The sequence below is a fragment of the Pteropus vampyrus genome, unplaced genomic scaffold, assembly GCF_000151845.1.
Source record: "Pteropus vampyrus isolate Shadow unplaced genomic scaffold, Pvam_2.0 Scaffold7, whole genome shotgun sequence".
Lineage (NCBI taxonomy): Eukaryota > Metazoa > Chordata > Mammalia > Chiroptera > Pteropodidae > Pteropus > Pteropus vampyrus.
The window spans coordinates 217,911-234,119 of record NW_011888788.1 but is presented as its reverse complement, the minus strand read 5'-3'; the positions used below and the strand labels follow the sequence as shown (position 1 = coordinate 234,119).

Sequence of the window (16,209 nt, the reverse complement as noted above, 5' to 3'; positions counted from 1 at the left end):
ACTGGTGGCAGAGGTCAAGAGCCTATTCCAGATGTGAGGTCATAAATGTGAAACCTATAGTTCAGGATCCAGAACGCAGGAGGTGCTGAGTGAATGGGTGTCCCTTCTTGCCAAGTGCTAGTTTTGGATCTTGTTCAGGACTTGTTCCCAGGTGGCTTAGAATGATGGAGGAGTGTCATGGGCAGTTGTGACATAGCAAGCAGAAGGAGGCTCAAACTTGAGAGTAAGACAAAACTTGATTCATGTCCTAGCTCCACCACCTGCCTAACGAGCTACCTGGGAAGTCATTTCAACTCTCTGGGGCTCAGTTTTTTCATCTGCAAAGTGACACTTGCAATGCTTACCTCATGGGATTACTGAGAGCTTACTATAGATCATATATTCCTGTTCTTAGCATTGTGCTTGTCACAGGGTAGCATTCAGTAAAGAACAGAATTTATGCATTTGCTGCTGTTGGGAGTATCAGCTTGCCTCTGAGGTAATGGTTCACAGCATGGGCTTTGGAGGCAGATTAACTGGGGCTCCACTTCACCTATAAGCTGTGTGACCTTAGCCAAGTCACTATCTCTCTGAATCCAGTTTCTTCCTCTGAGAGAAGAAAGCAACCTATCTCAGGGGTTTACTATGAAGACTAAGCGAGGTAACACATGGAGACAACTCAGCAGTGCTGGGCGTCAGATAGATGGACTGTGGCTATTAGCTGGAGCAATAGAGTTCTGCTGCCACTTGAGGCAAAATAGGAGGGGAAGTCACATCCATTGGGAATGAGAAGTTCTTTCTCATTCCGGTTCATCATTTCAGCTGCTGGCATCTGTCTGCACCTCTTGGCTGGGGAGAAGAATACAGCTGCTTTTCCCCCCTTGCAGTCTCATTGCTACTGGAGAGCTCTCCTCAGCTAGGAAAACTGATAGCTTTTCCCCAAGGTCTTTCCTGCCCTCCTCCATTTTAACCATTTTTAAGTGTACAATTCAATGGCATTAAGTACATTCATAATGTTGCCCAACCAGCACTGATATTTCCAGAAAATTTTCATCATCCCAAAAAGAAACTCTGTACCAGTTAAGTAATAACTCTCTATCTACCCCTACCCTGCAGCCCCTGGTAACCTCTATTCTATTTGTCTCTGTGAATTTACCTATTCTACATACCTCGTAGGAGTGGAATCATACAATATTTGTCCCTTTATGTCTGGCTGATTTTACTTAGCATAATGTTTCAAGGTTTGCCCGTGTTGTCGCATATATCAGAACCTCATTAATTTTCATGGCTGAATAATATTTCATCAACAGATAAACTGATAAAACATAGTATATGTTTATTCTACGTTATATCAGTTTATCTGTTGATGGACACTGCTTTGTTTTTACCTTTCCTGAATAATACTGTTATGAACACTGGCATACAAATTTCTGTTTTAATCTCTATTTTCAATTCTGTTGGGTATATGCCTAGGAGTGGAATTACTGGGTCATATGGTAATTCTATGTTTAACCTTTTGCGGAACAACCAAACTTTTTTCCACGAGGGCGCACCAATTTAAACTCCTATCACAATTAACAAGGGCATCTATTTCTCCATGTCCCTGACATTGGCTCTTGGAGGTATATTAGGAGACCCTTCTTTGTTAGCTTGGCAAACTCCTATACAGCCTTCAAAACCCACTTAAAATGTTACGTATTCAGAGAGCCCTTCCTGAACATTCATTACATTCCCAGACAAAGTTAATCACGGCCACATCTGTGTCTTGCATTGCTTTGCTTTTGCACCTATTCCATAATTTCTTATGTCCCTCACCGAACTGTGAACTTACTGATGGCAGGAATCATATTGGATTTGAATCTCAATCACCAGTAGCAGAGCATCAGGAAATGCTCATGAACCAAATGGATAAGACTGAGTAATTTACTTCTTCAGATCTCTAGGCTCTTTATCTACATGGAGAACCATTTTCACCCCACTCCACCCTCCATGTACTCTTTAGACAAAGTGCTATACTTCAGCCTGGCATTGGGGTCCTGCATGGCCTTTAGCCTCTTCTCTCCCCCTTCTTGCCTTTCATTCTATGCTCCAGCCAGGCTAAACTACTTGTAGTTCTTTTAGTCATTAACTCAACAAATGTTTCCTGGGCACCTACTATAAGCCAGGTGTCATTTGAGGTGGAAGGCATACAGCAGTGAACAAGACAGTGCCTGCCTTCATGGTTTATACTCTACCAAAAGAAACAGGCTATAATCAAACACACTAATATACTATGTCAGCCAGGGACAAATGTTGTGAAGATAAATGGAGTTGGGTGAGCCATAAGATTGATGGGGCCCAGGGTGGGCAGAAGAGATTTGTTTGAGGAAGGGAACATGAGGAAAAGGGTGCTCCAGATCGAAGGTGTGAAGTCTCTGAAGCAGCAACCTGTTTGGTATGTTCGAGGATCAGCAGGGAGTCAGAGTGGCTGTAGAAAAATGAGCAAACAGGAAGCAGCCAGCAGGAGGTGGGGAGAGAGCAAGTCCTTCAGGTAAGAAGTGTGGATCTTATTCCAAGTGTGATGAAAACCTCTGGAGTGTTTTAAAGAGGGGTGTAGTACAATGAGTCATGTTTTTAAAAGAATCTCTCTGGATGCTGAGGAGCCAGTAAGGGCTGGGGCAGTTGTCTAAGAGGGAAGTGATGGAGAGCCTGCTGAGGGTGACAGTGCCTGAAACAATTAAGATGGATGATGAACTAGATGTGGGGTGAGAGGAAGAGCTGAGTCAAGGGCGACTCCGCCAGTCATCTACTCAGCTTTCCTGCCTCTGGGCCTTTGCCTAAGCCGTTAACTCTGCCTGGAATTCCCTTTCCTTCTCTGTGCCTGGCCAACTCCTTGTGCATCAGTTCTCACCTAGCTCTCACTTTCTCCCAGAAACCATCCCTAGATCCCCACCCCTGCCCTTCTCCCCCGCCCCCGCCAGGCTGAGCTGGGAGCCCCCCTTCTGTGTTCCTTCAGTATTATAGGTCTCCTCCTAGCCCCACGCTAGTCATACCACTGGGCATTGTCTGTTTGTACCTCTGCCCCCAAACCTGGACCATAATAAGCATAAGGAGGACAAAATTGTATGTGGCACATTTCATTCCCAAAGCCAAGCACAGAATGGCACATAGTGACATTTCAATATGAAAATATGACAGAGAGAGAGAGAGAGAGAGAGAGAGAGAGAGAGAGAGAGAGAGAGACTGAGCATTACACCTTAAGCATGGCTTCCAACTCCCCATCTCTGTTCCCGTGGCAGCCACACACAGACATGGCTCTGGCAACCAGGAGCTGGTGTGGATCCTCTGAGATTCACGCCGGGTGCATTGCAGCATGAAGAATGATCCAGGAGACTGGGAGCTGATGGGAGAGCGGGGACTAAATTCTACCGAAATCCTCCCAAATGATCCATGTCACCTGCTCCTACCTTCCCCATGCAACAGGTGGACAGAGAGAATACACAGAGCTTTGTGGATGAGAGAGAACAGGGCGGAAAAAAGATGGGAAACAATATAACTTGCCTGGAATCCAACAACCTGGTTTCAGGCTGCACTCTGCCATTAACTAGCTGTGTGACTTCATGCCAGTGGCTTCCATTCTCCCAGCCTCCATTCCTTATCTGCAAAGTAGGAGTAGGAATCACATCTAATTGCAGGGTTGTTTTGAAAATCAAGTGCGTAAATGGTTTACAACAGGGCCTAGCGTGTAGAAGCCCTTAAGAAATACTGGCTCCCGCCTCGCACCCCCCCTCCCCCTTTTTTAACTTTTCTGTCTTCTGCCAAGTTCTTTCTTATTCCTACCTAACAGAATGGTTTGAAGCCTGGTTGTTTCAAATACTGCCTTCTCTTTGGTCTTTGCTTTTTGTCCACTTCGAGATCTGAACTGGAGACTTGTTATCCGCTGAGGACATGCAGGGAGGGGAGAGTGCTGGAGCTTTGAAATTTGTCCTGACACCTGCATGAAGCTAGTATGGTCCTCCTATCTTCAGATGACTCAGAAGCCCAGAGAGGCGACAGTTCCATGTGTTGCCACACAGTGAGTAAGTGGGAGCACTGGGATTCGAGCCCAAGTGAGCCTGTGCCAATTCTATGCTTTCCCATCCCACACGCTGCTGCCCATGGGGCTGTGACGTGACCCTGAGCATCACTGAGCCCGGGAGAGGGGTGATCTTTATGACAGGCTTCTCTAGGACTAAAGGAGTAAGCTATTCCTGGCCTTGTCCTGCGTGTGTGTAAAGGACATTGTAGACGAAAAGAAAAATCAAATGAATGAACCATTTGCTGTGAGGCTGACAATAGACTCCAGGGGTGAAGGATGTTATAAACATTAACGGCTTAAAGAAGGATTATCTGCAGCATTTCTACCCTCGCTGTCTTTACCTCTCTTTATGATGAACAATAGTCAAGAGAGGCCCCTACTCCTCTATTCTGGCGCCTGCTGACTTCCAAGAATGAAAGCTATTGCATCCCATCTCTTAGAGCCTTTGTCTATTCCAAGGTTATTACCAAGAGCTTACAGAGGCGGAGCTGAAGAAGAAGAGGAGAAGGTGAAAAATGAGGATAGAGAGCAACCAGGGCGAGGATTTGGCCTCGGGGTAAAGAAGAAGCTCACTCTGGGGCTCCTACATTCCCAGGTGGCAGTAAACAGACTCTACCCAAGTCCTCTGGCTCGCCAGACTGGAAGCCAGCCTGAGGTGGGGCCAAGCACTTGTTAAACCTTTGCCATGGCCATCAGACACTGGGGCTGGGGGCTTCCACACAGGGCACCTGGAAGTCATTTGTATCTGCCTGTCGGATCCAGTGTGCTGCCTGGGAATAGGGAACAGGAGGAGAAGGAAAGCAAGGCTCAGATCCTGAAGAGTCCTCCCTGGGATGGAAGAGGGAGACTTAGACTCAAGGCTGGAGGGGCTTGTGCAGGAGATGAGCTTTGGGGCTCACAGGACTGGTTCAACTCCTCCATCCTCCCTGTGTGACTGGGATCCTCCTGAGCTTCGGCTGCCTCATCGTTTGAGGATGCATTGTGATATCCATGCCGCCCATATGCTTTTTGTGAGGATCCAGTGAAACACACAGAAGTGTCTGAAACATAGTAAGCGCTCAGAAAATGGCCCCTTCCATCTTCCTCCTTGGAACGAACCCAGTTCAGGGAGAGGACAAGTTCCCAGAGAACCGTGGCGCGTCACCGAGAGAATGATGTGCTTAGTCACAAGGACAGATGGTGGTGGAGCACTCATTAAGTGCCTCTGTGTTAAGTGCTGTTGGAGACATCCTCTTGTTTCACCCTCACGAGAGCCCGATAAGCTGAACACCATTGTCCCCATTTCACAATGAGCAAACTGAGGGTGGTGTCGGAAACGTGTCTAAGGTCTTTCCACTGGCAAGTGGCAGAGCTGAGAATCAAACCCACATTTTAAACATTATTAGGTGCAGCCCTCTCCTGCATTGTACAAATGCAGAGACTGAGTTTGAGAGAAGGAAACTCCTGGCCCCCACTGCTTGGTGTGGGCAGATTCAAGGCTTTGTGCCCAAGGAGGGGTGAGGGAGTGGGCTGGGACTTTGGGTCAGATTAACCTGGGTTTGGATTCTAGCTTGATAACTTACTTGCTGCTTGTCTTTGGGCAATTTTCTCAGCTCTCAAGCCTCTCTTTCCTCCTCTGCAAGGTGGGGATAATATTCACTACCTGGCCAGGTTGGGAGGATTAAACCCTACAACTTTGGCTAAGTGCCTGGTGTAGCATAGGTGCCCACAAAATAGGCAGCCCCTGCCAGACTTCTGAAACCGTCATGCCTCCCACCATAAACCGCTTGTCTGCTGTTGACTGAGGACATGTTCTCTTCCAAACTCAGAGACCCCTCCCTACGTTCTAGAAGGTATTTGTGGCCATGAAGAGTGCAGCTTTCAAGCTGCTGCTGGCATGGGCCGAGGGTACACATGAGATGGGTATGCTCCCACCCGGCGTGCATTCAAAGACACATCGCAGCCCATATTTTGAGGGGGATTTCATGATACTCATTTTGTGTTGCCGCCAGAGAAAAGTCAACTGCAGCTCCTGGCTGCTGGGGAAAGGCTGTGCTTTTGCCAGGACTGGTTGTGCCTGGCATCAGCTCAGGCATGTGCCAGAGTTGACTGTCGGTCGCAGGCAAATGTATGCACAAAAACATTCCAGTACATGCACCAGCCACACATGGAGTTGCCAGAGCACACAGCACGGGGTGATGCACGCCTGTGCTGGCTTTCTCTGCTGCTTCCCCTTCTCATCTCTTTCCATTTTCCAGGACTTCCTCAGGGTCTGTTTGTCTCTCCGCCTGTGTGGATTCTGAGTCTGATTGTCTTCTTTCTTGGTTTCCTTATCTGTCTTCCTCGGACTCACTCTGTTTGCACCTGTTTCTTTGGGTGTCCTTACCTCTGACACGCGGGACACTTTCTTTGCGTCTCTTTTTCTGACTGTCTCCTCTGCCTTGTCTGTATCTCTCCCTGTCTGTGACACTGTCTCTTTCTCTGTTTCTGATGCTCTCTCAATCTTTCTGTTTCGCTCTCTGTTTCTCTGACTCTCTCTGTCTGTCTCCATCTGTCTCTATATCTGTCTGCCACACTCTCTCTCTCTCCCCATTTCTCTTTCTCTGTCTCTATCCGTCTCTATATCTCTGTCTGTCTGTCCCTCTCTGACTCCGTGTCTCTCTGTCTTCCTCTAACTCTTTCTGTATTTGTCCTTCCCTACCTCTTTCTCTTTTTTTTTTTCCTGTGACACTCTCCTGGAAATGCATTAAAGATTGAAGTGGCCGGATTTCAAGTGACAAACAGCACTGCACCCAGATCTACCTCCCTCCGAGCACGGCTGTTTCCTCCTCCACATCCCCTGTCACGAAGCCTATTGTGTAGGGCCCAGGGAGTTCGAGTTGAAGGGCCCTGGGGTCTGCGCCTCTGACTGCTCAGAGCTACCTCCCTATTGGCTCTGAGCAGCTTGTGCTCAGCAAGGGCTGAGCGACAGGGGGAGGCTCTCATCCATAAAAGGGGGGGTGAGGCACGAGAACTGCCATTCTAAGGGGCTTTGGTGGTGCGCACAGCTGCCTCTTTGGCATCTTCTTCTGAGCTGGAGTCAGGGTGGCCCTTGAGTCTTGGACTGGCCACCCGCTATCATCCTCCGACCTGCTCAGGCAGAAGCTGACCAGGGACAAAGAAGAGTACAGGTAATATACAGAGGGGCTCTGGAATCTCTCTTGGTTTTGTTTGTTTTTCTTGGTCCTCTGGACCTGGAAGTGGTAGGAGCTCGGGCTGGGGGTTTCAGGTTGGGTCTGATTGTGGCAAATGTAGTTACAGTTAGGAGGCGAGTTTACAAAAGACAGATCAGCGGGAGACGACTGCTCTTAGGAATCTCCTTTTCAGTACAGCCCTGGCTTAAACAGGTGGGTTGTTCTCTTCCAAAAGGACCACCCCTCGATTTTAGCTCCAGGGTCTCCTTGGTCCTACAATCCACCACACAGCAGTTCCCAGGAGAGAATGGGACAATGCCCTGGGAGGAGGAAGGGAGAGTTTTAGCTAATCAGGGTGGTTTTAAAGGTCAGTGATTCTCACTGGCCTTAGAGAACAAGGCCTTGGGGACATTAATGAGATCCAGGGCTCTGGCATTTACCACGAATCATGTACATCAATGTACAACCAAGTTCAGCCTTTTCGGTCTTTCTGGATCGTGTTTAATTGCTGACAGAGTGCTGCTTTGAGTGGCTTCTTTTGACATAATTCTACACAGAAATGAAATTTGGGTTGTTTTGTTGGGAAGGAATGGGGAAAGAGTGTGACAACATGCCAGGAGACCAGGCTTAGTGGGGGGTTTTTCTTGTCAATTTTACTTTGAAAGGACTTGTTGCTTTCATGTAAATTACAGCCAGAGAAGTCTAACTTAGGTAAGGGAAGAAGCTTTGATGGGAAAGCCAGTTGCTTACTGGTAAAGATGTCCACATTCAGAAAAAATATTATAGAATCTCCAAGTTGGACCCTAGCAAAAAAGCTGGTGAGTTTCGGGGGAGAAAAAGCCTGCCCACGACTCAGGTTGAATAGTAAATTCTGCGACCTTCTACTTTTTCCTGGGTATCTTTTATGTAGAATCTTTACAAACATTCCTTAATTAAGCCTCCAAGCTTCCCAAGAGGAAACAAGCTCTTCAGGTTATTGGATCTAATTTCAATTCCCCTCCCACAGGTTGAAGTCTTCATTATCGTCTTTCTTCCAAGGGTTGGTAAAATAGACAAAGCTTGTCTTTCTAATTTGACAGGCATTCCAGCCAAGATCCATTGCAAAATGTTTCAGAATGTCAATCATTTTCTTTTTATTTTCTACCCCCAGCTCCCCCTCCTTCCACCACACCTTCCATCCCTTTTCTTTTCACCTTCTCCTCCCTAATCCCACTTTTTCTTGCCTTTTGTTCTATTTTTGCAGGTCATTTACCTCCAGGCTTTGAGATCTGCGTGGGGAGCTGTTGCAACAGCCCGAGCAGGTGAGTTACACTGCCTGGGGGAGATTTGCTTTGGCTGAAGGGATCTCAAGCCCACTGCTTTGCCCTAGTGAGCTAGAAGTGTGATGGGTAGCCCTTGAATCCTGCGATCTGTGGGTGGCTGACAGTGGGCTGTTGCAGTGGTTCCTGAGGAACCCAACACGTTTTAGGAGCGGGCAAAGGGACCGGCTCTGTGGCTGTTCGAGAAACTTATAATCCTCTTAAAACATATGGAAAGGGATTGGGTTTTTTGGGGTAACTCCTGGGAACTAGAGATTTTTCATAAATCATCTAAATGTGTGTTTCACAACACCTGAGATGATGTTGGGTTCAAATCCCACCACTCATTTGCTTTGTGATTTTGGGACAGTAGCTGTCCCTCTCTGAACATTAATTTCCTCACCCGTATAATAAGGATAATAGTAAGAATAATATTCACCTCCTGGGGTTATTGTGAGACTCCTCTGGGATACTGTAATATGCCTGGCATTTAGTCGTACTTAACAAGTGTAAATATGACTGCTCAAGTTTTCACTGAGTGGCAGAGTTGGACTCCCTTCACTCCCCTTAATCTATTATAATATCCCTGATCATCTATCTCACTCCATCATGCTGTGTACAATGTCCAGATAATAGGATCTACTTTTACTGTTTTGTGGGACAGACACCGCCTTCCCCTTCCCATCCCATTCTCTCCACACAACAGAAGACTCTATATCTTCACTTGATCGATCCTCCCTGATTCCTTGCCCACTGCCCACCTCCTCGGGTCATTCTTGTACAATTGTTGTATTTATTAGATGTTTTCCATCAATCTGAGCGAGATCAATAGTTGGCGGTTTGATTTCAACGCATGTCTGAGAAAATGCGGTCAGCTACCTGATTTCTCTCACTGTTTTCACGCATCTCGGTCCATAAATGTTGGTTAATCTCATTGGGTCTGACGAAGAGCTAAAACGATTTCACTAAGACAGAGCTAGCCATTGTGGAGGGCAGTAAACCTTGCTAGAGACACCCAGGTTAGCCCAGGGCTGGGCCTTGGAGATGGAGAGGTATCCCTGGGTCCTTCGAAGTTGGACTCTATTAATTCCTCCCAGCCTGAGCCCAGACCAGTGCTCTTGGCAGAAGGGTAATGGCCCAGGTCCACAAGGAACATCTCCTGGCTCAGGGGGCTTCTCCCCGAGGCCATCCAACCACCCTACTGACCAGAGTAGTTGGCTGCAGGCTGCAGGCTGCAGGCGTATTCACCAGGGAGCAATTTGTCCACCATCATTTGACTCTTTGACCTATTATTGACCAGTTCAATTTAACCTGACAAGGGTTTATTGAGTAGTTATTACATAGCTGGGTCTCTGGTCCACTGGCAGGAGGAGAGAATTTGTGTCTGTGATTCACATAGTAGGTCAACCTCCTGAATCAGAGTCCACTTCCTCTCTTGTCTCCTCGCCGTCATTTTGTTCCCTCCTTTCCCCACCGCTCCTCCCTCTCCCGTTCCTTTTCCATATACTTTCTCCCTCCTCTATCTCTATTTCTCATCTTTACTTTCTTTTCCCACACGGCCTATCATCTTACTCTCTGAATTTCCAGGTGTCAGTCTCTCTGTGAATGCAAGTCACATCTCTGCCACTCTTTTTGCACGCCCCTCCCCCCCCCCGCCGTCTCCCCCCTCCCCCTCCCCGCGCCCCTGTCTCGCTTTCTGTGTCTCTTCACCTTCATCTCTCTCTGATTCCCATCCTTTGCCTTTCTCCCCCTCCCATAATTGCATCAGGTAACAAAGGATGGGCGTTCCATGTGAATCCTGCTCTTGAAATACATTCTTTTAAAAAACGCAGTTAACGATCCCATCATGACCATCAACTGCAAGGCTTTCATTCTGGTCTCTGCATAACAAACGGCCTGAGAGAGGTGACCGACCCTCTGCATGGGCTCATCCTATGCTTTGTGCTTTGATTCTTGGTGGACTAACCGGTGGCTTCACATTCCATTCAGACCCCCGCCCCCCAGCCTCCCACTCCCCTAAAATGATAATCTGTTCTTTGTTAATGACGTAAAAGGCCTAACTGTTGTGTCAGTTTTCTGGGTCTCCCTTTGCCAGCCCACTAGAGACCCACAAAGATGAACTTTACATATTTTTGAGTGGGATAAAACTCCAAATAGTCCATCTTCAAGAATATGAGAGTTTGGTGGGGAGATCTGAGGGACATTGAACGCATACCCGTACCTCAGGGATGGTTTGCAGAGTGGAATCACATACTGACTTAAGTCTGATTCTGCCAGATCCTTGCTTCCTCTTGGCCTTAACCCAGTCATTTTGCTTTTTTGAGTCTCTGTTCCCTGTCTAGAAAATGGAGCTAATAATTCCCAGGCCACTGTATTCTCCTGAGGGTGAAAATACAGTTGAGATAAAATGCATAGCAATGAGCGTATCTCTGCAGCTATGCCTTAAGCAGTGAATGCTATGGACTCAGAGAACTCCAACTCTATCATGCCTATGCTCAGGACTTTGGGGACGCTTAGTCACTTCGTTCTTATACTTCTTATCTGGAACTTGAGCCTGTAATGGTAGCACCTGCCCCATAGGCTCCATGGGAGGCCCCAGGGCCTAGCACAGACCATCAGTGCAGTGTTTGTTGGCTGTTGCGATGTGTGTCGTTGGAGAGTCATTGAAAGGACGCATCGCCTCGGTTCGAGTCATGCCTGGCTGTGGGAGGGCCCAGCTCTGTCTCCATTTCCCTCCTGACTCATGATGTGACCTTAAACAAGTGACTTCATTTCTACCTTTTCCCATTTCCTCTTCTATCAAATAGGGATTATCATATGCGATAAAGTGCTTGGAGAGATAATTGCGATGTTAAATCAAACCATTATTATTCCATGCTGGCTTTTTAAATAAAAATGCTTGCTGCTCTTCCGAGCCCTCTGAATCCAATATAGAATGTCATCAAGAGGAGATAATAGGGCAAGCAGTCTCTTTCCTTTCAAGGAACTCTGGGCCCTGGGTGAAAAAAGGGCATACTATGTGCTGGCCATATAAATGATGCTGTCTTAGTCGGTCCTTATGAAGGCACAGCAGGAAGGTGACACAACCCCATTTACAGATGAGGCTTAGAGAAGAGATTGATTCCTCTCTGATTTTCTCAAGAAGATCGCTTCAAAACTCTTAGAATAAATGGAGTTATAAAATGCTTATAAAATTAATGAAGGCAGGGGTCAGCAAACTTTTTCCTTAAGGTAAGTATGTTTGGCATTCTCGTCCCTACAGTCCCTGTTTCAGCATGAATCTGTGCTTTAGTAGCAGTGAAGGCAGCCATAGACAATATGGGAACAAATGCAATAGGTGTTGTATGAGTCAGAGCTCTCCAGAAGAACAGAAACAATAGGATGTGTATATATAGAGAGAAAGAGATTTATTATAAGGAAAGGGATCCCGTGATTATGAAGGCTGGTGAGTCTAAAATTTTCTTTCCTGTTAGTGGGGAGCCACCCCTCTTCCTCCACCAGCCCATGCTTCTCTTACTGGGCTGTCACAAAGCGCCATGAGGCAGTGGCTGAGGAAAGCTTCAGAAACTTGCAAGCGTGGAGGGTTTTTCTTTGGGAGGGCCGTTGGGAGCGCCCCCGTCCCCGCCGGCCTGCCAAGTCCATGAAAGAGGCCCCTCCTTCACTGTGGGCCATGTAAGCCCTCCCCTGGGATCTGTGTGCCTGCTGCTGCCCTTGAGCTCACCACGGGGTTTGCTTTTGCCTCTCACACCAATGAATTGCCAAGTTCCTTCTCTCCTCAGCTCATCCCAAATCAAAAATGAGAAGCAGGCAGGGCTACCTCTGATGTATGACTTCCAAGTACATCTCCATTGCAAAGGAGAAAATGCTCCCTCTTGGGACTCATCTGACATTGCTCAATAATCTTTTTATCCTACAAAAGGAAGGAAATAGGATTGCTTAGGGAAACCTCAGGGCTGATGTGTCTCTATTAGGGTCACCTTTTACCCCAGAGAGATCTGGTTGGAAGCCTAACTCTCCCATTTACAAGCCAAGTGAACTTCTCTCCCAGCCTCAGTCTTGTCCTCTGTACCTTGGGTATAAAGACGCTCACCTCTGGGTTGTTGTGAGGATTAGAATAATATGTGTAAAGTGGTAATACACAGAAGAGAAGTGGTGGCTGTTATGGATTGATGTGACCAAGAATAAGGAGCACTTGGTCCTGCCTGGTGCACAGCAGGCCCTCTGCATGTGGCAGTTAATTCATTCAACAACTTTTTTTTGTTGTTGTTCCCTCTGTGTCCTAGGCCCTATATTGTCACTCCTTTTTGTCCTCTTCTTTTCCCTTCTCCTGTAGCCCAAGTACTATTGGAGCAAAGCCTTCATACTCTATTTAAAGCACTCACTATAAAGGCACTCTATACATGATCACTTATTTAATTCCTATACCAACCCCCTGAAGCATTATTATTAGCCCCATTTCATAGCTGAGAAAACTGAGGCACAGTAGAAATCAGTGCTTTTCCCAACCTGATGATAAGGGATGGGATCTAAATCCATGTTACTAACCACTTGGTGATCCCGCTTCGGGGTCAGGAAGGGATCACCTCTCCTTTCTCACCAGCTGTCCCCTCACATCCCATGCCGCTGCTCCAGGCTGTTAGAGTTGTCAGACGGTCCAGGAGTTGCAAACTCAAATGACTCTCAGGTGCTCAGCAGGGTCGGATGTGAGAGAAGCCACAGGGTGAGGACAGTGGTGACCAGGTTGCATGTGTCCCATCTATGACTATTGCCAGATTAGAATGCAGTCCTCATGTCTCCAAGGCTTTAGATTTTTTAAGACAGTTGGAAATTGAGACGTTTAAAATGTAAAACTCTCCCAATTCGATAATGCTGGCAACAAATTTTTTTTAAAGAAATCCTTGTGAAAGCCAGAACATCCTCTGCCCATTTGCTGAGTTTGTCCTGAAGGTGGCCTGTTTGCCTCTCTGGACACTTGCCATGTCCTGGGCTGAGAGAAGGAAGTCAGAGGGTTCAGCCCCACTTGACCCTGCCCAACCCCCAATCTCTCTATTTTTGTCCTTGAGAAAAAGGTAATTATGTGATAGAGCCAGCACAGGTGACTGGGAGCTCAGAGGAAGGGCCTAATCCAGACAGACTTCCTGGGGGAAGCAACTGAGGCTGAGTTTTGAAGAAGTCAGCCAGGTCAGAGGGTGATGGGAGTAAATGGGTGGGGTAAGAAATACATTCCAGGCAGAGGGAAACTTGTGAGCAAAGGCTTGGAAGATGAGGAGCTTGGGGCATCCTTTGGAATTGCAGGTGGTGTGGTCAGGCCTAGGTCAGATGGAGCTCACAACCAGTCTGGGTGCTGTGCATTTGCTGGGGTATCTTGACCAGATAGTGTAATCTGACTGTGGCTCTATTTCCTCATCTATTGAATGGGAAGAATATTAGTCCCAGCCTTATGAGATTGTTATAAAGACCCCTTACATTAAGATGCATATGAGACTCAGCACAGGGCTTGGCACACAGTCAGCCCTGATCAATGTCAGCCTTTCTCAGTAGGAAAGCCCTTGAGCCTCCAGCTATGGGGTAAACTTCCTCTCAAAGGCAATAGCGAACCGGGATACGAGGCTGGGCAGCAGTCAGACTGGTGTTTCAGAATTGTTCTCTGGCCGTTGTGGGGGAGGGTGCTTTGGAGGCAACATGAAGCTGCTCTGGAACCAGGAGGAGACTGATCTGGGCCCCTGGAGGGAGAAGCAGAAGGCTGAGGAGGGGTGACTTGAAGGGGCTGAGGCAACACACTGTGGTTAAGAAGGTGGGCTCCGGAGGAAGACTGCCTGGGTCGAATCCTGGCTTGGCCACTTACTAGCTTTAAAATCTTGGCAGATGTCTTAACTCATTTTCTTCATCTGTAAAGTGGGCATGACAATAGTTCCCATCCCATGGAGTTGCTCTGAATATAAATGAGTTCATCCTGAGAATTGGTCAGAACATCTTGAGTGATTAACAACCATGGGACCAGCTAGAATTATTATTATTAAATATAATGTTAATAATGGATGAAAGGAAAGGACGCCGACACCATTTTTGCCCAGGATGAAGAGATCTCAAATCTGGCCTCCTACTGCAGCAGCCAAGCTGTGTGGGAAGCCTCTGGCTAAGAGTGAGAGGGTAGTGTAGCCTTCCCGTCCCAGCTGGTTAATTCACTGCTAATCTTGCAGCAGGCCGGCCCAGCCATTGCTGGTATCAGGGAAAACATGAGCTGCTTGCTTTGTATGTGCGCGTAAATGGCACAGCTTACTTGCCTGGAACCCAAATCCGCTCAGCAGCTGATAGAGTAAGAGAGAAGCTCGAGGACAGGAGAGAGATGTGGGATGGACACAGATTACTTCCCTGAGTTTTCTTCTCTGAGCCTTCCTGCTTAGGGGAGCCGGCCTGGCCCAGCCAAAGAGAGGCAGGTGGACCTCAGTTCTCACTTTTAATTGTTCATCAACCTTAGGAGTTTTACCAAGCCTCTCTGAGCACCAGTTTTCTCATTTATAAAGTGAGGATAATGAGGCCCACCTCTCAGAGTGTGTGGGTGGATTGAGAACAATATACAAGTCAAAGACCTGTGCCCTCTGGTCCTCATGGAGGATTCAGCTGTTAATGAACCAGGTGTTCTAAGTCTATGGCCATGCCACCCTGAACGTGCCCGATCTCGTCTGATTTCGGAAGCTAAGCAGGGTCGGGCCCGGTTAGTACTTGGATGGGAGACCACCTAGGAAGACCAGATGCTGTAGGTGTAAAAAAAAAAAAAGAATCAGGTGTTCTAAGAAATTGTGGGGAATCAAACATAACAGACTTGCACCCCAACTTTACCACTCGCTGAAGGGATAGGCAATTCACTGGACCGGAAGTGCCTACTTCACTGAGAAAGAATAAATGAGACGATGGATTTAGCTTAGCTTGAGGCCCAAGCACAGTAGGGGCTTCATAAATGGTGGCTGGGATCACACTATCAGGCATGCTTGGTGGGGGGACCTACTGTGTATTCTGAGGAGGGAGACTGGCCCTGGGTTGTAGCATGGGCCATTGGGGCCATGTGGTGGAAAGTTCTAAACTCCCTCAACACATGAGCAAACAGGGCAGTTTGCAAAAATGGGGCACTTGGAGGAGGCAAGGAGGACAGCCATTCCCGACAGTGGCATTAGAGGTATCAGGCTGTAAGGATAAGGCTGGTAGGAGCATGGAGCCCTGCCCCAGGCCGGTGTCTTAGGAGAACTTCCCATTTCCAATTGAGAAAAATGCTCTGTGCTCCCATTTGAATGGATTTGAGTCTTGATATTTGGTTTATAAGGAGTTAACTAGAAAGGGACAGCATTTTACAGACTACGAAGCACTGATTTCATTTGTCTAGTATTTATTGAGGGACTACTATATGTCAGTCAGGGCTGTAGGTGCTAGGATACAGCAGGGATTATGACTGTTAGTATCTGTGCCCTCACAGAGCTAACATTCTAGTGGGGGAGAGTATAACAAACAACCATAACAACAGTAACAAACATCAAATAATAGCACAGTACGAGATGGCGATGCCAACGAAGCAAGGATGATGTGAGAGAGACCCAGGAAACCCCATATAATACAGGAGTCAGCCAACACCTCTGGGTGATGTGACATTTAATGCACTTGATTACAAAAAGGAGCAAGCCATGGGAAAATCAGGTCAGAGTACCAGCAGACAGGAAGGGAAAGTGCAAAG

General features: G+C 47.3%; 1 pseudogene; it reads left to right on the top strand.

The window, feature by feature from the left end:
* Positions 1–15,131: 15,131 nt before the first annotated feature.
* LOC111746868 lies at positions 15,132–15,250 on the top strand (annotated as a pseudogene).
* The last annotated feature ends 959 nt before the right edge of the window (positions 15,251–16,209 follow it).